Genomic DNA, 26,939 nt, shown 5'->3' with positions numbered 1-26,939 from the left:
GATGCTAATCTGGAAAGTTTACAATAGTTTGAATATTTCTATTCTTTGTTCACTAGTTTTGTGCTTTGACACCATTATGTTGTTTGTTTCATCTTGCAATTCTCATATAATTTTGGTACTCTTTGGCAAGCATTTATTTTGGTTCACATAATTAGCTTTGATGGTTTTAGCATCAACTCTTGTTATGCAGGTTGTTTGACCTCTTAATCAAGTTCTTTGTTCTATTGCTGGTCAAGATATTGTTCACATGAATGACAATGATAATGTTAACTCCGACGATTTTAAAAACACTATACTATTGATGAGTTTGAGTTTTAGAACCTAGGAAATCTAGAGGACAATGGGAAACTAGGGCTACAATTATGATGCAAACCTCTAAAAATGCTCTTACTGTTAGAGTGGTCACATTATTTGCAAGTTGAACAAGAAATCAGAGAATTTTTGGCAATTTATTTAACTAGACATGTTCTAGAATAAGTTTTGTCCTAACATCATTCATCCTAAGATTTTTAGTCTGGTTTCTTTTTATTAAAGTAAATTTCTTGTTAACAATTTTGGTATTGTCTCTGCAGAACACAACGACAAAGGAAAATGAAACCCTTTTAGCCATCATAACAGCTTATGTACAGGGCGAGGATGTAGCCGCTAGAGGAAGAATGTTACTATACACTTTTGTTAACAATGTTGACAGTTTTCAGAATGTGGAATTATTAAGTAAAATAGAAAGTCAATTTTCATTAACAAAATAAAACTTTACTTTCTGAACTTGGTGTAATTTTGTTTTTAGTTTTACTGTTTTTTTGTCTGACAGATTTTCGAGGTTTACTTGAAAGAGTTAAAGGGTGTTGTGTCTGCCATAGCTTCTCTCCAAGGTCATTTGTTGGTTTCATCTGGCCCTAAGATCTCCTTGCACAAATGGACTGGTACTGAGTTGAATGTTATCGCTTTCTATGATGCTCCTCTTTATGTAATGGAATAGAAAACATTGTAAGTATGCTTTCTTTTTAGACTGGAACCTAACTATATCAGAAAGCTCGTAGGCATTTGTTTCTGTTCCAAAATTTTGGTACAAAATTGCTTGAGTCATATAAACTTTATATTTAGTATTCTGTCTTCAGTTTTCTGTACCTCTATCATTTAAGTTGGGTTATTGTTATTTCTGATTATTACAATGTCTATCTGCTATCATTATTCCTCGAATTATGACCCATTTTTGAAGAACTAATTAAAACTCGCAGGATTCATCTCCCTTTTAATTTTTATTGCATGGGCTATAGAAATGTGATCATTGCGATTCATGAAAAATATGAATTTTGCAGGTCAAAAATTTTATCTAGTGGGAGATATTCACAAAAAGCATCTATTTTTAAATTGGAAAGAGCAGGGTGCTCATTATTAGCCAAGGATTTGCTTCTCTTGATTGTTATGCAACTAAGTTTCTGATAGATGGAAGTACATTGAGCCTTGTAGTTTCATATGATAAAAAAAATATTCAGGTAAGGTGCTCGCTCAACTAGTGCTAGTAGTATGTTGGATATTTGATTAACATTGTTAACTAACTAGGCACTTCCCTTTTTCCATAGCTTTTTTGTTTGTAATGCAACATAAGTGCAATTTGAACATGTATATGATAATTTCCTAATTAAATTTTTTACTATTCTGCTAGTCAGACATACTTACGAGCGTGTTCACTGGTATATGACTCCTATCAAAGACATCTATGATGTGCATGTGTTTGTTGTATATTTTTCACAGAACTTGTAGTCAAGCACCTGAGCTTGTTCAATGCTTTAATATTCTGTTGCAGATATTCTATAATGCTCCAATAACATTAGGGTTGGAAAGGGCAGAAGCTTTTGTCTAGAGTTGAATTTCATGCTGGGCCCACGTGACAAAATTCTTGAAGCTGTAGATGCTCTCCATCTCTTCTAATCAAACCAATATAACTCCTGGTCATGACAAGACCAACTGGTTCACCCTTCTATTCAGTACACTAGATGTGAGCATTGGTTGTATTGCACCATTGGATGAACCATTCCACAGACTTCAAACCCTGCAAAAAAAAAAAACTAGTAGATGTTCCCCATACATGTGGCCTGAATCCAAAATCATTTCAGTAGTTCCATTCAAATGGAAAGGCACATCGTCCTATCCAGATAATATGGTTGATTGTGAGCTTCTTTCCTAGTAAGGATTCTTTTCTTCATGCTTATGATGAGAATAACTGGTAAATTAGTTTCAAAGATGTTAGGTAACTATGGCTACTTTTTATATGAAAATTAGTGCTGCTCAAAGTTCCTTTTTCTTGTGTTTTGATGATGGCTTGTTAATCTATAATTTTTCAGGTATAGATTTATTTGATTGATGTATAGATAATATTTTCTTTCAGATCAGATTTCTATTCAAGTAACGTACATGATTAGGGTTGACAAAAATCTCTTGAAACATGTAGGAAAGCAATTTTGTTACCTAATTATTCTTATCAAATTAAGTTTTAAGAGTAAATGCTATTTATTACCCATGAGAAAGCAATTGCAGTGTATAATATATACAAGGAAATAACATTTTGATGAGCCTTATTTAGCAACACAGCTTGGAGATTGGGAAATAGGATTAGGAAGGAGTTTGTGTTGTTTCTGATTGGGTAGTGTTGAGTGCCCGAGTTACATGCCATGTTCTATAGGCAGCAAATTGTTCCTTATAGAAATGAGTGGATAAAATTGTTGATTTGGAGCTGCAAATTAGCCATAGATTTGGTTTGGTGTGATTCTTACTTGCCATTCTAAATGTTGTACAATCTTTTCCCATTTATAGGTACGAAATGCTGCCACTAGACAAATGGATTATCACGACTCGTTCACAAATTCTTTTAAATTTAAGTGATCTTTCACTTGGCACAAGTTTCTTGTGATTGAATGTGCATTTTAAATTTTTGAGAACTTCTCTTGCATCAATCTAATGTAATGAACTAACTTTTCCGATGGGATACTTTGCCCAGTGGCATGCTAAAAGGAGGACAACTTAGTATTCTAACTGATCAAGTGTAATTTGACAACGAGCCCCAGTGATCAAGAATGTTTTATTGTGGACCACTACTATCAGACCCGATACTTTTGAGTATACTGCCAGGGTAATATGCTAAAATGCTATTGCCATGTGTGTAAGTCTGAGTAAGGTGCATTTTCTTTGGATAGAAATACTTATCAAATACATTTATTTGTTTAGGATAAGTCAGTTGATGTTCGCTAGGGTGTGGAGTCATGTATTGTTGAAGTTCTTAGAGTCTATGGACACAAGGCATTATGTGAACCTTTTTAAAAACATTTGTTCTAATTTTCTTGATGACAATGATGACATGGAATATCACCACATTTTTCCTTCTAATTTTGCATACTACCAAATGTATGAAGGATGTGAAGGGACCTACTTTGACAATTGTACTTGAGTGTAAGGCATCTAGAGTGATTGAAGGTATTTTTCCAGACTTCATATCTCTTAAAAACCCAACCTCAACTCTATTTGATTTCTATCCTACTTTGTTGCCTTCAGAATTTTCAGATTCTACAAGAGTGATTGTGTTGGTGATTCTACTTCTAAGTCTACTAGAAGAATGGAAAGCTAGTATCAAATGTTGGCAATGAGTGTAGACCTAGCTATAAGATGACTTCAATGGTGTGCTCTTCTCTCTAGTTGTAAGATAACTTTAAAGCAGACTATGCTTACTTTTGATATTATTTGAAATCTATCCTACTTTGTTGCCTTAAGAATTTTCAAATTCTACAGGAGTGATTGCTCTAGTGGTCTGACTTCCAAGTCTACCATGAAGAGTGGAAAGCTAGTATCAAATGTTGGCAATGAGTGTAGACCTGGTAGTAAGATGACATCAATGGTGTGATTTTCTCCCTAGTTGTAAGATAACTTTAAAGTAGACAATGCTTACTTTTGATATTATTGTTTTGCTAAGGAAATGTTCCGACAAGGACTTTCAAACCTGACCCCTTTTGTTCTATACAAGATGTTGTCCGGTCACAACCTTTATTTAACATTAGAGACTCCAATAAAGTTTAATAAGGGAAAATTATTTATATTTGTGCTAATAATTCTAGCATGTATTCATTGCTTAAAATTTTCTTTCTGAATACTTTGCAGGAAGATAGGGAGAAACTTATTCCTCGAAGATTTAAATTTGAGGAGGTAGGAGCTGGAGGTTTGTTTCTCAAAAGATCTGAAGTTATTTTTATTTATTCTTTTGACATTGGAGCTTGCATAAGACCACCCTAGTGATGGAAGAAAATGTTTGATAAGAAATTCCTATTGACATTGGATATATTTATATATTATAAGCTAAAAAACTTGAAGAAGTAATTAAAATTGTAATATGACATTGTGATCTACTTTAGTTCTTTGACCTCTTAAACAAGAGTAAATCCATCCATATCTTTGCAGCACTCTTGAAGGAGAGCCTTGGCGCAATGGTAAAGTTGTTATCGTGTGACCTAGAGGTCATGGGTTTGAGTTTCGTAAATAGCCTCTTGCAAAGTAAGGTAAGGCTGCATACAATAGGCACTTCCTCGGGACCCCTTATTTGGAGGAGCTTTGTGCACTGGGTTACCCTTACTATCTTTGCAATACTCTTCCTTTCCTTATTTCCTTCCTCACCACAAGTAGACATGTTCTTAGCGAAGAAGAGGAAAGGAATGATTTGTGGGTTTTATAAATGTTTGCGTAGAGAAAATGGCAAAAATGACTAGTAGCCAGTAACCCAGTGGTGTCTAGCTATTGGGTCATAGTACTGTTATAACTAGGGGTGTAAACGAATCGAATCGAGCTGAATATGCAGAAAATTTAAGGCTCGAATTCAGCTCGAAATAGGTATCAAGCTCGATTCGAAGCTCGAAAAATTCAAAATGTTTGGTTCGAGTTCGGTTCGAATTAGGGCTCGGGTTCAAGTTCAGCTCAAAATATTCGAATATGTTTGCGAACTATTCGAATAATTGCTCGAAAATAGGTTCGAAAGGCTTGAAATTTATTTATTTAATATATATTCAACTTATATTAATAAATATTAAGACTTGCGAGCGGCTCGAACAATATAATTTGGGCTTGTGTTCGGCTCGAAAAAAAGTTCAAACATGTTCAAGTTCGGCTCGAATTCAATAGATTCGAATATGAATTGAATATTTTTCGAGCCGGCTCGAAAAGCTCGTGAGCCAGCTTGATTCGTTTGCAGCCCTAGTTATAACCACAAAATTTCACCTATCTAACTCTGCATGTGCCATTATTCTGGATAAGTATATCTCACTACAAGTACAATGTCCTATTTTTCTTCTCATCCATCTATAATTTACTTATTTTCATTTTCATTTTTTATTGTTTGATATTGTTCTTACAACGTTTATCTATCAATTGATTCGTCATTTAATTCAATACTTCATTGTTCATAAGATGGAAAATTTGTTGAGCAGAAAATAGATGAAACTACTGTAAACAATGTCTTGGAGAAGTCTCTTTACGGAAATAGGTACATGTATAAAAACTGATTTGAGAGCGAAAGACTCTCAAACCGAATGTCAAAAGATACATCATAGTTAGGAATTTATCCTCTCAGTCGAGGTAAAACTCCATCATCAACATACAATTCACTTACTTGCTCATGCACCCAATATAACATACACCATCACAACATGAGCAAAATCAAACCAAACACCTAATCTTACACTCACACAACACCATGAATGAATTACAAATGGTGAGCACGTGTTGTGGAAAACAAATCCATGTCAAAAAGCAAAACCAAGGTGTGAAGCAAATGAACCTCAGCCATATCAAGTCACGGACAGATGCAAAACCAAGGTACGAAGCAATTGAAACTCAGCCATATCAAGTCACGGGCAGAAGCAAACTAAGGTGTGAAGCAATAGCAGGAACAGTGGGTTCACATCCGTCCACAGATTAAGCCATCTTGTACACCTTGGATTAGAAGAGACGGTGAACTTCAAATAATAAGCATCATAGATCGTGATCGACAAGCAAAGCATCTCATCATAAATCGTCGCCCCACTTTTAGCAAGTGATCAGCTATCAACGGATTTACCATGTCTTTACCGCGAGCCGTTTGCTGCGGACTAGGTAGATCCTTATGGTGGATCTACGAACCCTTTTGAGCTTTTTGGCAAAACCCCAACCATCAACGGATTTGGTGTTGTCCTTACCGCGAGCCGTTTGCTGCGGACTAGATAGATCATTATGGTGGATCTATTCACCCTCTTGGATTTTTTGGCAAAACCCCAGCCATCAACAGATTTGGTCATGTCTTTACCGCGAGCCGTTTGCTGCGGACTAGATAGATCATTATGGTGGATCTATACACCCTCACAGACTTTTTGGCAAAGTCCCAGCCATCAACAAATTTGGTCATGTCTTTACCGCGAGCCGTTTGCTGCGAACTAGATAGATCAATTAGGATGGATCTATTCACCACTATTCTCTTCCATGTCTTATATAAAAATAAAAACAAATAAAAGACATGCATTAAATTCTAACAAACCAATCAAAAATCGCCACTTTTAAATTAGCCAAGCATGCAACGTTAAAGATCTGTGCAAGTCCACCTTTGCACCAATTTAATATTTTCCAACATAAAATCCATGCAATAGGTGAAAATAAAATTAGACATGCATACCTTTGCCATCAGCAACACAATCCAGCATTTGGCAGAAACCGAACACTAGGCAAACTTCGGACAACAAGAAAAATTCGAACATTAAGCACAGTGAAATCCAACACCTTCCAACAGCCGCCTTCATACTACAACTAATGAGTTCTAAGGAGGTTGCAAGTCCACAAATCTATGGGTATGTATTTGTACCTTCCGAAATAATCAATCCACATCCGGTGCAATGCCTTGGTACCGACATTTATTTCTAGCTTCCCAAATGTAATAGATTGAGCTAGAGATTCGAACTTATACCAAGTGGTACAAGTATTTGCCCTTCAACCAGTATGGAAGGAGTATGCACTTTTTTGTGTGACTATCTTCTTGCTATTATGTTATATATTTTCCTTTATTAAGTTTTTTTTACTAATTTTTTGTTGAATTTTCTATGGCATGGATAACCTTAGCAAGGAAAAGAAGTTGTACGTTAGTTTATTTCTTTATATGGGGAAAAGCTGCCAACATTAGGTTCCTTCTAGAGTGTGTTGTTACATATTTCATTGTGTAGGTTGATTCAATCAATTACAAGTTATTCTTGTAAGAAATACAACTTCACTAGAAACAAAATCATTGTGTTGTCATGCTCAACTGGTCTCTACCAACTTAGTTTTAAGTATGTCTATAATTCTTCTATGTTCATGTTGGATGCATTAGGTTTTCATATTCATTGTGTAATTGATTGCATGGATCTTTTCACTATTAAGCAAACTAAGGGTCCTATATTCCTTTTGTGAAAGTTGTCTCTTTATTTATTCTAGACTAAAATAAGTGAATAATCACTTATTCAAATTAATTGACACTTCTCATCTTGTTCACATATCTTTGTCAAATTGGATATGCCCCCATTCATTAAGGCTACTTATGCATGACGGGTGTTGCACTAGTAATTTCATAGCTGACTCACAAAACAATAATCATTCATAATATCATGATATACTCTGATTAGTGTAACCATCATGTTGTGCTTGTGTTCTTTTTTGAGAGAGTATCTCTTATGTTGTTAAGGTGGAAGTGTGACCTTTTCTAGCAAAGTGTTTTTTTTATAATGAATATGTGTCTTCTGTAAGTTATTTTGTTATCTTTGGCCAATCTTTAAATGCAACTTTTTCTTATGCAAAGAACATATGCCCTATTAGATTTGTAATGTTTTTTAATTGAAGTACTTACATTAGAGTTTCTGGAACTGTGTTCATGATCTTGGTTTAGATTAACAATGAATATTTTGTTTCAGTATCATTATGCTTTTGTTGCCTTTTCTTGTTGTTAATCTGACATTACAATTCTTTCCCCATATGCAGGCTCACAAGGAAAATGTTATTTGTCCTAACAAACACCGATCAGATTTTGAGAAATTCTATAAGAATCGTCTTCTATATATTGGTGGTCAAATGCCTTGAAAATGGTGTCTTTAGATCAGATATTCATGTCCTAGCATATTTTATTTCTTTCCTTTTGTTGCAAGTTTCAAATTCTTCACTATAGGGATCATCTTTGGTTGTTAAGTATTATTGATTGTCAAGTCTTGCCAATTTGAGTGGGTTTTTTCTTTTAGTGCAAGTTTATATTGAATATGTGAAATCTAGAATTAGACCTTTATTTTATTGCATCTTTAAAGGTAAAGCTTTTCTAGCATTGCTTGTACTACAATTATGAAGGGTATAATTATATTACATTAACATGTATATTAATGAAGTTGTTTTCCTAATGTACAGGACTGTGATTATTGTACAATTGTGGCTCCCTTTCCTTGCTTGCTTGAGAAGTAAGCTATCTGGTTCATCATTTCCTCTTACGCAATCTATATTTTTGGGCACGCATTCTTGTACATATGTACTTGTTTATTGTTGTGGTTAAAACTTAAGACGTCAATAGTTGAGTTGATTGCCCATCTAGAATTCTCACGGCAATAAATTAAAAATGGGAGATCAAGCCGCCTTATTACTTTATTTTTATTATGTAAGATACTATTTAGGTAAACCATTAGCTTATATTCATTGTACAAAGTAGTTATATTTTTCGCCAAGAAATGGACGTCTGTGGGTGTTGAAGGCAAGATGGCCATTTGGTTTTAGATGCTTTTTATGAATTATCAATTTTTTTTTGTCTTTTGTCTCTTATACGATTTATAGATACATATAATCTTTAATCAAAAAAATAGTTTGAATGACTGGATAATTACAAAAATAGATGGTTGAGAGAGTTGGATAAGTATCATAATAAATATGCTAAATATTGTAATACATCAATTTAAAAATTAAATAAGTATGACATTCAAATTTATTTTGATAGTATTTGTGATGATGGTGTGAATTTAACATGAAAACTCGGCTTCAAGTAATTGATAAACCTAAATCTACAAGTAATTAATTTCAATGGAAGTTGATTCATTTTCGAAAGTTATTTAAATTTTTTTAGTTCAAGTCCAAGACCCATTTTTTACAAGTGTTAATACTCCAGTTTTATTTTTACTTATGTATGCACATAGCTGATCTAGCTAAATAAAATTTACACACATGGATGATTTTCCTTTTATAAAGTTGTTATTTGATTTTTAACTGATTAGATTAAATATAATATTAGATCCATTGGTTTTTTGAGTTGGACCTTAAATGAAACTCCATTTATATATGAGAATGCATTAACTTTCTTATTTTTTATGAAATATGATATCCAGTAGATCAGTGCTCCTTTTTGTGAAGTATGCTTTGAGTAGCATTTATTATTCTCATTATGATGATATGTTTGTTTATGTAGTTTGATTGCTTTTTATGGAATTTAGTGGATCTAAGTACTGTTGGATCGTAGAAGTCGCTAGAGGGGGGATAGCGATCGAAAATTCGAAGCGAGCATGCAGCGGAAAAATAAAAATCACAATGCTAACACGAACCAGTTTTACTTGGTTTGGAGCCTTCATCGACTCCTACTACAAGGGCCGCACTCGTCGAGTGCTTTCATTGGGCAATTCACTAGCAGTTCGAAAATTGATTACAAAGTTAAGTACAAGAATAAAGATGAAATACCGACAACAGAAAAACAATAAGCTCGAATCGTAGGTTGTCGGAGCAGCCTCGCAGCGTCACAGGAGCAGTGCGTAATGGAGCAATCATAGGAAGAAGTTGTTATTCTCAACTCTGGAGGAGGCCTTCTTTTATAGAGGTGCTCCGAGCGCCCAGATTCCTTCCGAGCACTCAGACCGTGACGTAGACCCGGCCAATCAACGCGCTCCATATCTGCAACGAGATAAGTTTTGCCTTCCAGGCGTCCGGACCAGTTCCGAGCGCCCGGACCAACTCCGGGCGTCCGGACCAGTTCCGAGCGCCTGGGCCACCATTTTCCAGAAATTCCTTTTCCTGAAAGAAAATGTTAGTCCAAGGCAAAATAAAGATTAAACTACCCTGCAAACAAAAGTTAGCACAAATATAGTAAAACAGAGTAATAATTAGATTTCGTCTCACCGAGACCGGAATCTAGTCACAATCTTAACTTAGATTCCCGAAATGGTTCTAAGTTGGATCGACGCCTAAGTTCCCTAACTGGGAATGCGTCCTCACCAAGTGACTTCCCTTCAGTGACTTACCTTAGCTTACCTGCCAGACATCAGCTCAGTCCGTCGACCTCTCTGGACTTCGTATCAGCTATCAAGTCAACCTGTCGACCTAGCTGGACTTCATGTCAGACATCCGGTCAGCCCGTCAACCTGTCTGGACTTCGTGCCAGCTATCCGGTCAGCCTGTCGACTTGTTTGGACTTTGTGCCAACTATCCGGTCGGCCCGTCGACCTAGCTGGGCTTCTCCTGCACACTTCGTCAAGGTGTTAGATCACAACGAAACTAACTTAACCTACTTTGTCATTTATCACAATCTGAGTTAGACCGTCAGTGCTAACCGCACCAACAAGTACTTCTTGGAGGAGGATATTGGCAATGAGTTTGATTAGGGAGTTCAGTTTTTTGTTGGTTGTATAAGTTATAAAGTTTGGACATCTTGTGTGATGGATGCATATGCTTATGATTCCCAACAGTATTCCCCTACTATTTTATTGTTTTCCAATTCGAGGTCAACCTTTGCATTTAAGTTAACATTGATCGAGATGGAGCTTTTGGTGTCACGTTCCTGATGTAAATCTGTGAGGTTGTTTGTATAGTTGAGAATGCAATTTCAGTAGTAAGCTCAATCTTTAGCTCACTTATCTACGAGGGAAGGAAACAACTAAGGAAAGAAAAATAAAATCTAGGAACACATTAGTGAATTTTTTTTTATAGCTTTTGTTCCCTTCTTGTGAAGGAAAGAAATAGAGTGCCCCTTTGCTCCATTTCATGAAGGGAATCAATGAGGGAGAGCAACCAAAGTTTCAAAATTTATTTGTTAAAAAATATAAATCAAATATAGAATTGGGAGCGAAACAATCCTGATTCTTTTTGGTTGGATTGTGTCCATTGCATGTGAATAGTTCATGTTTATCCAAATTAACTGGAAGAAAATTTGGGTTGAACTGGATAAAGAATTTCATATTCCTTACTTCCTGTCTTCTATTTCTGCCAAAGAAAACATTGGCAAAGGACTGACGGATAAATCCTTCTGCCAATTGCTTATTTTCCTTTGTGTTTCCTACACTCATGAGAGACACAACCTTGGGGCCTTAAGTTTGCAAGGAAAGCTTATTACTGTGATATTTTTGTCCATTCTATTCTTTTTTTATTTCTAATAGATGGAAAAAACACACACGATCTTCTTCACCAGTTGAGTATAAATTAGGCAATATAAAACAACATAAATAATTATTGAGAAAGATTAACAGTGGAGGTTTCGAAATCATATACCACATATAGAGCCTTCATTTACTGCCCATACCTTAACACCATTGTATAAATAATAATGCCAAATAGCATGTCAAAAAGTACGACTATATGAGTTTTTTTAATTACTATATAGTATATAAAATAAGTAAATCAAATCCATATATGCAAACAAATATAATGTCTAATCACTTAACAATTAAATTAATTATCCTAACCAATGTGGGCATAGATAATATATATAACACTAGATACATAATACATAACAATTAATGCTAATCAATTGGCAAATCCATACAAGATATGTAGATGAATTCCTAAAAATACACATGCCATTAGATTTTATTTTGCAATTTTATTGAATCAATCTGCAGTAATTTGGATATGTTGAAATGGGAGAAAAATTATTGAGATAATATTAATATGCTCAGATATGACATCCTAAATAAGTCAGCGTTGTAGCTAAACCATAATGGTTGGGTCTAACATAACTTGATAATAATCAATCATTTGGACTTTGACAAGCTTTGTTGCATAATCCTTATGTCGCCATAAGTAGATACAGTATAGGTCATCCCCTCACTAGATAAGATTATGACTCTATACATAGACTTTTATAATATTTGTAACAGTAAACGTATTGTTTAGGTGCATGCATGCCCAGATACATCTATAGAAGGGTGTTTCTGACAATTAACATTACTACTTCTTCTGACATGATTATTGTATCCAAATCTCTGATGATTTTTCTTGTAATATTTTGTTGCCCAGGTTACACACAGTTTCCTCTTCCAACAGATATATTCGATACATGGCGCAAATGTGCTTTTGGTTAAGTTACTTTTAAGTTCCAAGCATTTTTTTTATAAGTAAAAAAAATATATATCAAAGCAAGACCAAGGTACAATACCCAAAAATTAGTAGCGGCTCATCTTTGACATAATGTTAGATAAAAAATACTCCCAAACTCCAACAATCATGAATTTGTGCATTTTAAAAAAATTTCTCACTCTTTGACTATCCCTCATCAAAGATGCAAATGTTCCTAGATCTCCATGCAAAGTGTATCAAAGCCGACATCACAAGGTGTCTGGCTTTAGTCAAGAGACGACCTCCTTTGAAGACATGCCTAAAGACTTAGAGCATCCACATGCAACATTTGGGTTACTCAAGATTATCGTAGCATCAAGGATGTCGGTGGGCTGCCATGGCAAAATTTGGGTTATGTGGCAAAATTTTGATGTTGCATTTAAATTTATCAATTTAATTTAATTTTGAGTAACAGAGTGTGATTGCATCAATTTGGTATCAATGCCAATCTTATTTGCCTAGTTTTGCTCAATAAAGTCAAATAGTCTAAACCGTTCAACATGTCGTTTGGATAAATTATAGAAACTTAATATAGGTAATCTATTCTATGTAATTGTATTAATAATGTCAATGAGTGTGTACATTATAGACCCCTTGACATGCCACAAAACTTATTAAGATAAATTGAAATAATATTTATTATTTTTTTTGTAGCTTTTAACATCAACATTGTACTGTTGCAGGTAGAACATAAAATCCGAAATTTGGCATATAGTTGTGTTCTATTCTTCTTCTTTTTTTTATCTCTTTCATCGTACCACTCCAATTCTCCATTAGTGTTGTAGGTTGAAACATCAACACAATACTGAAATATTATGGTTCTAGCGAAAGTCTGAAACTCTCGACACAGCTATTATTAGATTGACTTGATGTAGTCCTTGGGCATCATATAGTATAGCCAAGATGGAGGATATATACGATTAAAAAATTTGTGTTTTGGCTGCCAAATATTGTCTAGATCTTCATTTACATAATTGTACTCTCTCTTAAATTGCAATTGCATAGTAATATGAGGTAAATGAATACTTCTATTTACTTCATCTGTTTAGCTTTGCTTGAAGCTTTTAGATTCATTAAAACTGACAAAAGTTTATTTTAATAAGCCAAAATTGAATTCTTGATTTGAATGAAACTGTACCTTTTCTTCTTATATGCATTTGCATCATTATTCCTACCCAGTTTTGTTGCCTATTCTATTTTTTTTAAAAATTTTATTTACTCACATTTTATTGGATTCTTTTTTTTTTTTCTAAATCATTAGTTTCAATGATAAAATAAGTGATGTAGTTTTAGGTGGATCACCATTTGATCATCCACTTCAGCAAGGGTTTGTTATTTATCATTGGAAGTAACTCTTGCTTAACTTTGCATTTCCTTCTCAATTTATTATTTTTACATTGTTGTTTTATAGCTATAACTATAACTATGCCAGTTCCAGTGCTAGTGTTGGTGGTCATGCTAGCCAAGTTAGTCCATTCAAATTGGTTAACTTATGCTACAACTGATGCTAGGTGCTTCAAAACTGATTTTGATACATGAACATTCCTTAGTAGGATTGTCCTCAATTTGAAATACTAGTCCATTGGACATCAAGCTCACAAACTTGCTAACTTTGGTATCGTTAACAAAGGAAGTTTAACAAAGTAGCCACCTAATGAGGCTCTTGAATTTTCTTCTAGTCAACATGAAATGGGTTAATCCCCCCATTTGTCTTAGTTAGCATGAACTAACTAATTGAAATTTCACTTCATTAGGAAAGAAAAAGGGCAACCTAATGCACGAAGCTCCCGCCAATGTGAGGTATTGGCAGTCTCAGGGAAGGATGTATTGTACGTAGTCTTATCTTGCGTTGCTAAAGGTTGTTTTAGCTACTTGAACCCATGACCTCTTGGTCATATTGCAATAACTTCATTAGGAAATAGTTCAGTAAAATAACATTTTAATTACCTATTCTCCTTGCATAGTATAATCCCTAAATCTGCAATAGTTTGTTTGAATTTATTGAGAAAAATAGTATTTCAATGAATTGGAACCTCAAAAACCCAATTAGCATTGACTACCATGACAGTATTGACTTTAATCAACTTGAAGAACCCATTTGGACTTATTACCTATTCTTAGCTAGATATCAAAGATATGTTAGTTGGAGAAACAATATATTTTTGAGTTTTCACTTTACCTTAATTAGTAAATACTAAATACTACTATTGTTTTGTACCTTTGAACTTTGGTACAAAGTAACGAATGTATCAGTAGGTGTTGTTTGAGAAGTTCAATTGAAGAGTAATATCACAAGGTTAATCCATGAAAAAATGTTAATTATAAACTATATGGATAGTTTCTATCTTGAAACCTCCATTTATTTTTTGCCTTAAGCATATACATGTTGTACAAATATGATATTATTTTTTTCCCTTTTAAGCCTAATGGATGTGACCATGGTGACAAATCTATCTCGGATGATATGCTGTCATCTTCTACAGATCACATAGTTTCCTTCTTTATTTATTGATATCGTATGTGTTTGAAATCTCACTTTTAGTAGGCTTCCTTGTTCCTTCCAACCTTTCATTGCTTGAGGTTGATACTTGGGTAGGACTAACTTGGGAACTATGCAATGCAATAAATAATAGGATGAGAAGGATAATGCCAAACTTGAAGGGTAGCCTAGATGCTGACATCCTTGTATTTCTATGTGAAGGGACTCCTTGTTTTCTTCTAAGGTTTTTTTATGGTTCATGTTTTGTTCCAAGGTTGCATCCTTTAAAGAGTTGTCACTGGTTCTGATATCCTGTTTCTTAAGAAATGACAAAGGTTTATCAGATTTCAAGATAAATCTAAGGCTCTATAAATAATTTGATGAAGTCAACTTTTGCTCTGACTATTATGTTTATAATACTCATGACTTGTAATTACTAAGTTACTTTTATATTTTTGTAAGTATTTGATCCAACTAATGATGTTGCTTTATTTTTGAAGGTTGGATTAGCTGCTATCCTAAAGGGCTTTGTCCTAACATGTCAAGATGGAACAACATAGCTCTCTATGTCCTTGCACTAAGTATAGTAACATGATATGTTAACTTTATGTTCTATAATGTGCAAAATTCCTGATTAAATAGTTTTTTTTATAAATGTTTTCAGTTTCAAGCATAGTTTTAAGCATGGCCAGTATCAATGTTTGTACAGAGTAGTATGGCTGTAAGTATAATGCACTTGCTGAGCATTATGTCTTATGTCCAAGTCTGATTGATTCGGTACATGACTAGAGTATTCCAATTGAAGCAATTAATTAAATCTTGTTTGGGGTTTTATTTTTATTTTTGTCTTTTATGTTGTTTTGTTTTCTTAGGACATGCTTTCTTCTTTTTGTCTTGTGTCTTACTCTCTCTAATTTTTGTGTATCTCCCTCCTCTTCCATCTTTTATTCCTTTGGTGTTGAATTGGCATAACTACCAATTTAGTGTCAGTACATACTGTATCAACCTAACACCAACCTTTATCTAGCATGAAATGATACTTTGAACATATGCTTTGATCTTGAAAATTTAAACTGCCTTCTTTGGTGCAACAGTGCTCCAGATTTACAATGACAACATGTACATTTCGCATGAACTAATATCATCTCATTATATGGTTGATACAAAAGGATACATGGTTCTATACAACGTACCATGGTCCTATACATGGTTCCACATATTACGTTTATAACATTTTCTTTCTTGATATTTTTGGTCTCACATTGATCATATATGTACTATCCATCTGCAAAGAATCTTGTAATGTGAAAATAGTTTCAATAATGTTTTTCTTCCCCAAGTGAAGATTGCCACAAAATTTTGACTAAATGCCCACCAACCTTTATTGCAACACTCCAGTTTGCATCTAATACCGCTTAAATATTGTAGTTTTCTGATGCTTGAGGATAATGGATTCATCATGGTCTAAGGTAGAAACTACTCGGGTTCTCCAGGAAGGAGAAAGAAAAACTATTTTTGTGAGAAGGAAGTGTTGATCGAATGATACTTTGAGAGGGGAGGGAGATGATTGTTGGAAGATGGTGGTAAAGGGCAGGGATGCGCCTTTCATAGAGAAGGGTCGTGAGGGGCTGTTGTGATTAGATAAGGGGCAGTGCTGGGTGGTGGTGGGTGGCAACTTGGTGATAGTGGCGGCTTCAATTTGGTGAGGAAGGGCAGTAGTAGCCATTGTGGGCAGCGCCCACATTGTGGCTCAAGGAAGGGAAGGCGGAGACAACCCTCCCATGCCTCCTTTTTATTTATATGTTATATGTATTATAATAGTCTGGATTATGGTTGATCACTGAAAATAACATAGTAATACAGCAGTTGATACAGTAGATTTGCTCTAGGTTTAAAGTTCTGGTACTGAGATCCATTTCATTCTTAGCTCAAAAAGGTTTGGTACTTGTGCCCATATGGTTAGCTGACAACATGGTCCCCTGATGCCATAATCAATTGAATTTTTTTTATCATGCACCCAAATAGTCAATTTCCTTCTCCACATGAACATGAGAAAGATTTATTTCTAACCAAATGCAGTGTATTGGTTCTTAGGAAATGATACAGAATTATTCTAGGATCTTCATATGAACAACAAGAATAACGGTTGAGAATTGTATTTCTAATTTTCATTTATATTGTAGTTTCCAAATTGCTCTTAATGTTATTCTGAAAACCCATATGAAGAAAAGCAAGTTCACTTTAGGATGCTATCATGAGCATAATCCTGCTTCTAAAATTTCTAGATCTAATACTCAAGCTGTATGGACAAGTATTCTTTAGCACTTACATGAATTTTTGGAAAAAGTCATGTATGAAATTATCTTAGACTTTTCGTGGATAACTATGGTTGTCTTCTGATGAAGACTTTATTTAGTCATTAAAATTTTCTAGATATTCTTACTCTAACATAAGCGAGTCTATTAATTTTTTATTTATTCCTTCTGTAATGATGCTCTTCTTTGCCCATGATCTAATGGGGATGGAATTGTTTTTCTTCATTCTATACTAAATCCTTCAAAGTTTTGTATGTATGATGCTTACTGATTGTCTAAATTTAAATTTAACATTCAACATCTCAAATATAATCTAATAGTAAGTTTCTATAATAATCAAATATTAATATAAATATGTTTTAATTAATTCCTCAGTATAAGTTATCAAGACATTTCTCCTTCATTCTTTGAAGATGTAACTAAGACTACTTCCATCAAGAAAGCTCTTCTAGTTACACTAGCTTCTGTTCATTATGCAGGAGGAATACTAATGCTTCTGGGCTTTGGTGACATTGATCCCATACAATTTTACTAGAATCGATCTCTCTGACATATACATTGCAATTTTTCATTCCTATGCTTCATATGCAAATCAAACAAGAAAGAGATAGACCAAAGAAGACTTCATTAGCTACGATAAAATAAGATAAAATTTATTTAAATATACACGATAATATAGTAGGAGATAGATCCCCATGGTGTAAAAGCATTCATATAGCGGACCCACCTAGTGGGATAATGCTTGGATGTTGTTGTATGCTTCATTTTGTTGATGTATAATTCTTCACATGTTTCATTCCCACTTGTTATTTGGCATTGGTTTACAATTTTTTTAATATGCCTTTGCTCAATTTTATACAACAAACTAAGATACACGTATATCTTGGCACTTCACTGTTCTGACTCATTTTTTCTGAGCTTTTCATATGAATCAGCTATAATATGCCTATTCTCATTGATGCAGTGTTGATATGAATCACCTAGAAAGGGATCTAAAATTTCTTGTGGTAATTTGATCTTTTCCTTTTGTATGATTTTATGCCTTGTAGATGCATTTATAACAAAATGCTTATGTTACTAGATGTAGAATTGTATGAAGAGAAAAATAAAATACATATATTCATCTCTACATAATTTACAAAGATTCCAACTAAAATAGGAGGATGCAGGAGACACTAGAAACGGAGGATCACAAACAAAAGGAAAATAAAAATCTCTCTCAATCACAGATTGATCTCTCTTTTCCTTCTATGTTACTTTCCTTATCTATCAAATCAAATTAGAATATTCTTTAATACTGTCAACACTCCTCCTCAAGTTGGTGCAAAGGTATCTATCGTGCCCAACTTGTTGACTTGAAATTCAAATGTCGATTTCAACAAGCCCTTGATCAACACATCTTCCACTTGCTGTAAAGTTGGCAAAAATGGAGTACAAATTATTCCCTTATCGAGTTTTTCCTTTATAAAGTGTTGGTCAATCTCAACATGCTTTATTTTGTCATATTGAACTAGATTTTGAACAATGCTGATCACCGCCTTGTTATCATAGTATAGCTTCATAGGAAGGTTAATTGCCTTAGTAAGATCTCCTAGGACCTTCTTAATTCAAAGAACCTTACAGACACCTTGAGCCATAGATCTAAACTCTACCTGGGCATTGCTTCTAGCAACTACACTTAGTTTCTTGCTTCTCCAAGAAACTAAATCGCCCCAAAGAAATGTACAGTATCTAAAGTTGACCTCCTATCAGTGATTGATCCTGTCAAATCAGCATCAGTATACACCTCAATCCCTCTCTTGTCATTTTTTTCTAAAGAAGAGTCCTTTTCTTGGAGTCCCTTTCAAATATAAGAGAATTCGATATGCAGCTTCAATGTGCTCTTTAAATGGAGAGTGCATAAATTGACTCACGATACTCACAGCAAAAGCAATATCAAGTTATGTGTGTGACAAGTAAATCAACCTTCTAACCAGTCTTTGGTACCTTCCTGCATCTGCAGGAGCTCCTTGTTTGACTTCTCCAAGCTTAACATTAATATCTATTAGAGTTTATGATAGTTTGCAGCCACTCATTCTAGTTTCTTTTAAAAGATCTAGAATATACTTCCATTGTGAAACCACAATACCCTTCTTGGATCTGACAACTTCCATTCCCAGAAAATATTTTAGCTAGCCCAAGTCTTTAATTTCAAACTCTTTGGCTAAGCTTTGCTTCAATTTGCTCATTTCTTCAGCATTATCACCGGTCAATATTATGTCATCTACGTAGACAATCAACACTGGAATCTTATTCTTAGTGGATCTTTTAGTAAATAGAGTATGATCAGATTGGCCCTGAGTATATCCTTGACCTTTAACAAACCTTATAAACTTGTCAAACCAAGCTCTGGGACTGTTTGAGTTCATATATAGACCTTCTTAGCTTGCACACTTTACTTCCAAATTTCTCAATGAATCCGGGTGGAGGTTCCATATAAACCTCCTCTTCTAGGTTTCCATTTACAAATGCATTCTTCACATCTAGTTGATTCAATGGCCAATCAAGGTTAGCAGCTATAGATAGAAGTATTCGTACTGTGTTTAACTTAGCAATTGAAGAAGAAGTCTCGGAGTAGTCTACTCCATAAGTTTGAGGACCAGGCGGGTCTTGTACCTCTCCAAGGATCCATCTGAGTTGTATTTCACAGTAAATACCCACTTACAACCAACAATTGTCTTCCCATTAGGTAGGTCCACTTTCTCCCAAGTAGTTCTTCTCCAAAGCTCTCATCTCCTCAAGAATAGCTTCTCTCCACTTAGGAACATTCAGGGCTTCCTGGATGCTGTTAGGAATGGATAGACAATTGTGAAATAAATGTACAACAGGAAGGTGAAATATTTTCATAAGCCACAAAATTTGGCAGTGGATATTTTGAACAAGATCTAACACCTTTCCTAAGAGCAATAGGAAGATCTAGTTGACTAGAAGAGTTAGACTCAAAGTTACATGGAAGATCAAGGCCTTGTGAATCATGAATTTCATGATTGAACCTCTGATTGGATTTTTGAGGATGCTGGGGACTAGGGCCTTCCTTTTTCTTTGAATAGACAAACCTTTATATTGTTTCACATCTATTTCTGAGCTTGTTCATTTTGAGATGGCATTATCACAAAGTGTTCTTGTTTGTTGGTAGATTCAATATTTTCCACATTTTTCTACCTCTTTTACTTTTAGTGATCGGGCATCATTAGGAACAAGTGCAAAGGTTAAGTCAGATTTATCAACGCATTCATCTTCATTAGTTTTGTTCTCCCTCTGAAGATGAGAGTTCTGATATGAAGTTCCTTCAAGGAAGGTGATATCCATAGAGACAAATATCTTTTTCGAAACTGGATCAAAGCATTTATAACCTTTTTGATTGGTGGGGTATCCTGCAAATATGCATTTATGTGCTTTTGGATCATGTTTTGATTTTCTACTATCAAAATTATGAGCAAATGCAACAATTCCAAAGATTTTCAAAGGGATGTTTGTCAATAACCAAGAATCGATAAAGCATTATGTGAAAACCTGGATTGGAGTTCTAAATGCCAAATATCGGGTTGGCATTCGATTAACTAAATAGGTTGTTGTCAGAACAACTTCCCCTCCAAAGATACTTAGGGACCTTAGTTGTAAAACTCAAGGCTCTAGCAACTTCAAGGAGATGTTTATTTTTTCTTTCAGCAACCTCATTTTATTGGGGTGTATAATTACATGAACTTTGGTGCACAATTCCTTTCTCAGCAAAAAAAAAAAATCTCCAACACATTGTTAAAGAATTTCATTCCATTATCACTTCATAAAATTTTAATTTGAGTATGAAATTGAGTTTGAACCATGTTATAGAAAATTTTAAACATCATTGTAGCCTCAGATTTTTCTTTTTGCAAAAAAACCCATGTGACCCTAGTATGGTCATCAATGAAAGTAATGTACCAACGTTTTCCAAAAACGGTGATCACTCTAGAAGGATCCCAAATATCACTATGAATCATAGTAAAAGGTGTTGATTTTTTGTACGGCTGGGATTGAAAAATAGATCGATGATATTTTGCTAATTCACATGACTCACATTGAAAAACTTACAACATAAATAGCTTAGGAAACAACCGCTTTAAATATTGAAAACTAGGATACCCCAGTGTTGGTGCGGGTCGACCGGCTAGAGAGGGTTGAGTTACCTAAAACACTTAAAATAATACCTTTCTCGATCTTTGGACTCAGGTTAGCAACAATAGCAAATAAAATTAAACAGAAATAGCAACTTTAAATAAAATAGTAAGAGGCATCAGAATTTACTTGGTTACAACCTAGCTGGTTGTTAATCCAAGACAAATGACAGCTCTTAAGAATCTCCTTTACTGAAAGCGGAGAAACCTTTTACACTCGTTTAATAGCTCAGACTATTACTAGGAAAGCAATACAGAAGTTGTTCCATCTTTCCTAAGTTCAGGGGTCTTTTTATAGCCCCTGGAAAAACTTATCCTCATGCTGAATGCGCCTTCCATAGGTCTAGAAGGCGCCTCCAGTGTGGCAAAGGATAAAACTTTATCCTTTCCGCCAACAGCCAGATTGCCCGGTCGAAGGCACCTTCCATAGCTGGTTGAAGGCGCCTTCAGCCATTGAAGGCGGCTTCTTCCTGAAGGTCGCGGAGGCGCCTTCAACTCCTGTTGAAGGTGCCTCTAGCAAGTCTATAGCTCCACTCTAGCTCTTCCGCTGCTCCGATCACCTGGGTGATTTCGACCAACGGAATAGGGCTCACCTGAACCCAATTTTCGACCTTCTCCTCGAGCAGGCTTCCGCTCCGGCTTCTCGTCTCTCGGACGTCACGCACATCCTTCTCGTCCATCGGCCTACTCTTCAGCAGCGTCTCGTCCCTCGGACGCACCGAGTCCGTCGACTCTCTCCCGTGTCATCCTTCTCGCTAGCCGCGTCTTCCGCTTGACTTCCTGTGCTCCTAAGCTCCTGCACACTTAGACACAGGGATCAGAACATAACAGGACATAACCTAACTTGGTTGATCACACCAAAAATAACCTTGGGGTCCCAACACCCAGTCTATAATGTCATAACAAAATTTCACTATTATTGAAAACTAGACCCTTCATTAAGGAGGTAAAGCCCATCATCCTGTTTAGTATCCCCAATCATCTTCTCCGAGGTTAAATCCTGAAATTCACAACTTGAGGGACAAAAATTAGCTCAACAATTGTGATCGTGGGTGAATTTACTGATGGATAGAAGATTGTATGAAAGGTTAGGAACATGTAAAACATTTTTCAATGTTATAGTTTGAGAAATAGGTACTGGTCCTTTTCCTGCAATAGTAGCAAAGGAATTGAAAAGACCCTAAGTTTTTTTTTTTACATCATAAAACATTTCAAATAATAAGAAAACTTTCGTTATTGATAAACCAGTCATACATTCTGAGAATCTAGATAGAAACTATTTTATTCTCTCTAAAACATAAATGCTGTTTATTTATTCTTAATGCGGAATCAGAGGGTCCTCGGGAGTGTACTGCCCAACCCAGTCTAGTCAAGGATCCAAGCCTCCAACGCCGTTCATATCTACTCCTACCACAAACTCAAAACCTTGTGAATTTAACTCAGCACCTCCAAACCATGACAGAAAAATCTTCTTATCTAATTGCATATATCATTAAATCTACCTTTATTTGGAATTGTTGTTAAACATTCAAGCAAACAGGCATATAAGCATATTTTCATAAAACATTATACTATGGGTTTCATCAACATTATTATAAGTATCCTTCATACATTACGTTATAGGCATTTCCCTTTAGCATTTATCATAAATCATTTTTAGGTGAAGACGCGTTAACCATCTTTTATCCTTTGTTCGATTGATCAATCTGTTTAACCATGGTACCAGGTGGCGGGGCGTCAACAACTCTCGTCACTGGGCCGTGGCCAAATACAGAAATCTGATATTGGGGTCCCTCTGGGGCCTTGGCCCTTCTGGAAATTTTCATTAATCCTCATCATCATAGTTTTTTTTAGCAAAATTACCATTCATTACAATCAACTACTTAAGCAACATACAGAATCCACATGCGGCCATAGTTTTATCAATACCAGACTTCGCAACTTACATCCATAGTAGTTAAGCCTAATTCCTTAAGAAGGGCTACTTGAACTCCACAAGATTCATGAACAACCTGAATGTTATGAGACATCATAGAGTGACAAACACTAACGGAATCCGGACCGAGGTATAGCAAGTTTCCTATTTGAAGGTCATTTAAAACTGGATTCGGTTCCACCCTCATAGCTCCGTCATTACTAGAATTCACTACACTCTTGTCAATTTCCATGGTTGAATCTATTAGGTGAAGCAACCTGCCCCGCTATCAATTCTTTATCTGAGTCTATGCTATGTAGTTCATGCAACCTAAGGATTTCATGTGGCCAAGAATACATCTTAACACTCCAGAAGGGTGGCTCAAGCACTCTAGACGTTATGACCATGCAATTTACTAGCATGCCTATATTAAGAAACTAGGATCACTTAATAGACATTAATTTGGAAGGAACCAGGCAAGATTCACTTGACTCCATGGTCATGCAATTCTAGTGAAAAGCAACACAAAGATTAGCTAATACCTTGGGCATGCAGTGTTAATACCATACCTAAATTAAGAAGCTAGAATCACTTAACAGTCCTACAAATATAAAAGAAACAAGCAAGATTCAATTAATACTACGGTCATGCAGTTTTAGTAATGGGCAGAATAAGGATTAAATTATACCATGGCCATGCAAAAATTCTAGAAGAAGACAAGAGAAAAATAATCACTTAACACAACACCTACTCCCTTTCCCTCGTCACTGCTCGAGGAAAACCAAAAACTTCACCAACGATCACCCAAATCCATTACTCTCCACTCATTCTGACCAATAACTGAGACCCACCACATTTCCAGAACACAACACTGATACCCTCCATCCAACCCTGCCACCCTGAGCAGAAAACACCTCAGCACTATAACATCTAACCCAGTCCATTCCCAGCACCCAGAATTTGTCCACCACAAAGCAACTAGCTTGAGGAAATCTTGAACCTCACCCTCCTAGGCCAATCAAATTTCAAAAATCCCTAGAAGAGCAAAGCAAGAAAATAAATAATAACAATAATCGATTCAATCGGCCTACTGATGGAATCCACTTCGTCGCAACCAATCTATTGCAAGGGAGCAAAACAACTCTAAAAATCATCTCCAACACTCAAATCCCGGAACAGGCTACAAACGATCAATTCCTTGCATATAATACCGACACAACCATCAAAAACCCTCTGTTGTCCAGCCCGATATAATGCTCATCCCTACCTGCTGTGGAAAGCCTAGAGATCCCTCAAACTTGTTGCGTATATGAGTTCAAAAGAGCTGGAAAAGTACTAGAAACTACTGCGAAAACAAGATTAAACAAAAGGAAAAGAAAACACAGACTTAATCAAGTGGAAGAAGAGGGTTCTAAGAGGTGCCTTATGTTCAGAGGCCTGATGTTGGCGTAGGAGGCGACGACGAACAATGGTGAGACGCCCATTTTCTTTCCTTCCGTGGAGACCTCCCTCCTCTTCCTTTTCTTCCGCCGAAACCCCTCACCTCTCTCTTTTTTTTTTACCGCCCACCCCTTATAAGAATCAATCCCTAGGGTTATGTCCATTCCTTACCAATTGGGCTAAGCCCATGTGCCCATTAATTGATTATTAGCAATTTAGCCCCCCTTAAGAAAAATAAAGAGTGTATTTCCATGTCCCCCCTTGGATTTATGTTTTTTTATAAAAACATTGGACTCTACAAGAATCATATGCAATTTTGACCTTTTTATTCCCTGCGCTTGGTGTATATGAAGAGAAATATTACAAAATACTAGTCATATGATCAGTGACACCTGAATCTAAGATCCATAAGCCATTAGATTTGGTACATACAATGGTACCGACGGGAACAATATCTGACTGAGTAAGGGCACATGAAGAGTTAGAATTTCCTAAGAATTGGGACTAGAATAGTTTTTGTAAGTGCTTCATTTATTCCTCAGTGAAGGGAAAAAATTCTGAGGAAGATTGCTGCTTTGGATCTGAAAGGTTCACATGAAGGGCACGACTTTCTCCCCCTAATTTGTTATCGCTTCCATTTGCTGGTTTTCCATGTAGCTTCCAACAGTTTTCACGAGTGTGCCACGATTTTCTGCAATAATCACACCAAGGTCTTTGCTTTCCTGGTCTATTTCCTTAAAATTCTGCACCACGAACTGCAAGAGCGGGCCCCTCCATTTCCAGTTTTGATTCAGGAATGTTTTTAGCATCACATGGCTTCTTGCTTCTTCTCTGCGTACTTCTAAAAAAACTTCTCTTAGAGGGGGCAAGGGCTTTCATCCCAAGATATGCCCTCGAACCTCATCAAGTTCTTTGTTCAAACCAGCCAGAAACACAAATACCCGACCTCTTTCTATCTTCTTCTTATAGCGAGCACTATCGCTTGGATTGTCCTAATCTATTAGCTTCCCACACATCTCGAGCTGTGGGTAGGAATATAAATGGCTTTCCAATCACAGGATCCATAGAGTTGATTAACCAAGCAGTGACCATAGAATTTTGAGACCGCCAATGCTTGAATCTTGGATCCTTTGTGGTTAGGGGATTGATTTCACCATTCAGATATCCAGTTTTCCTTTGTCCTCTATTGCCGACCGCATTGTCTGAGACCACTCAAGGTAATTTTTGTCATTCAGTTTATAAAGGCTAATCTGGAGAGAGCCAATAGAGTTGTCAGGAAGAAAACCAGCCATCGGTTATGCATTTGCCTCCAAAGGCATCACCTCACACCTAGTATCCGAAGATGTTGAGCCAGAGCCCACCATGGCTGCCTTAAAATTCATCCTTACGTCTTATTACTCTGATACTATGTAGAATTGTATGAAGAGAACAAGAACATACATATATATTCATCTCTACATAATTTACAAAGAGTTCAACTAAAATAGGAGGATGCAGGAGACACTAGAAAAGGAAGATCACAAACAAAAGAAAAATACAAATCTCTCTCAATCACAGATTGACCTCTCCTTTCCTTCTATGTTACTTTCCTAATCTATCAAATCATATCAAATCAAATTAAATTAGAATATTCTTTAATACCGTCAACACTAGAAGGCAAAGTTGATTAGTTTTTTTTGTTTTACATAGTTACTTTGTTTGGCAAGGGTATGCAAACTCTGACTCAAATTGTTTTAGGCATCATTTTTTTAATCACAGCATCACATATGTAGTCATATTACTTTTATCTCAGATTGGTTCAAAATGGCTCACCAATACTAAATTGGGTTTACTCCATTTGACTAGACATTTTAAGAATATACTAGACATGAAGAAGATGACTAATATTATTAAAGTTTAAATTAATGCAAATAAAATGTATTGACAAAATAAGAAAGTAAGAGATGATACAACTTGTCAAAGAATGTTATTTGCTGGATTATGATATAAAATAAGTCAATTGTAAAGCTTTGAGGGGTAATGAATTGTCTTAACCAATGAGTCGCCTAATAATTGTAACTCATGCATCATGACTTAGACAAAGAGATGAGAATGTGATTGCTATCAGGAATTCAATCATGATTAAACTTAAGATTGAAGATACCAATTGTGCATAATAAATCTTGAAGCTTCCATAAGCACTACATGTTTTTCATATTGCTAATATTATTTTCATT

At 35.5% G+C, this 26,939-nt stretch overlaps 1 protein-coding gene across 5 annotated transcripts in view; it reads left to right on the top strand.

The window, feature by feature from the left end:
• Positions 1-17,856, top strand: part of LOC122052111 — a 48,985-nt gene extending 31,129 nt beyond the window's left edge. For all 5 annotated transcript variants that reach the window (XR_006131868.1, XR_006131867.1, XR_006131865.1 and 2 more), the window contains 9 exons: positions 573-714; positions 812-987; positions 1,320-3,471; positions 3,550-3,692; positions 3,784-3,889; positions 4,150-8,477; positions 15,361-15,441; positions 15,525-15,581; positions 17,655-17,856. The gene's annotated coding sequence lies outside the window, so the exon portion shown is untranslated. The remainder of the gene's footprint in view (positions 1-572; positions 715-811; positions 988-1,319; positions 3,472-3,549; positions 3,693-3,783; positions 3,890-4,149; positions 8,478-15,360; positions 15,442-15,524; positions 15,582-17,654) is intronic.
• The last annotated feature ends 9,083 nt before the right edge of the window (positions 17,857-26,939 follow it).

This window comes from Zingiber officinale, chromosome 3A (genome assembly GCF_018446385.1).
Source record: "Zingiber officinale cultivar Zhangliang chromosome 3A, Zo_v1.1, whole genome shotgun sequence".
In the NCBI taxonomy this organism is placed as follows: Eukaryota; Viridiplantae; Streptophyta; class Magnoliopsida; order Zingiberales; family Zingiberaceae; genus Zingiber; species Zingiber officinale.
This window is presented reverse-complemented; position numbering and strand designations above follow the sequence as displayed.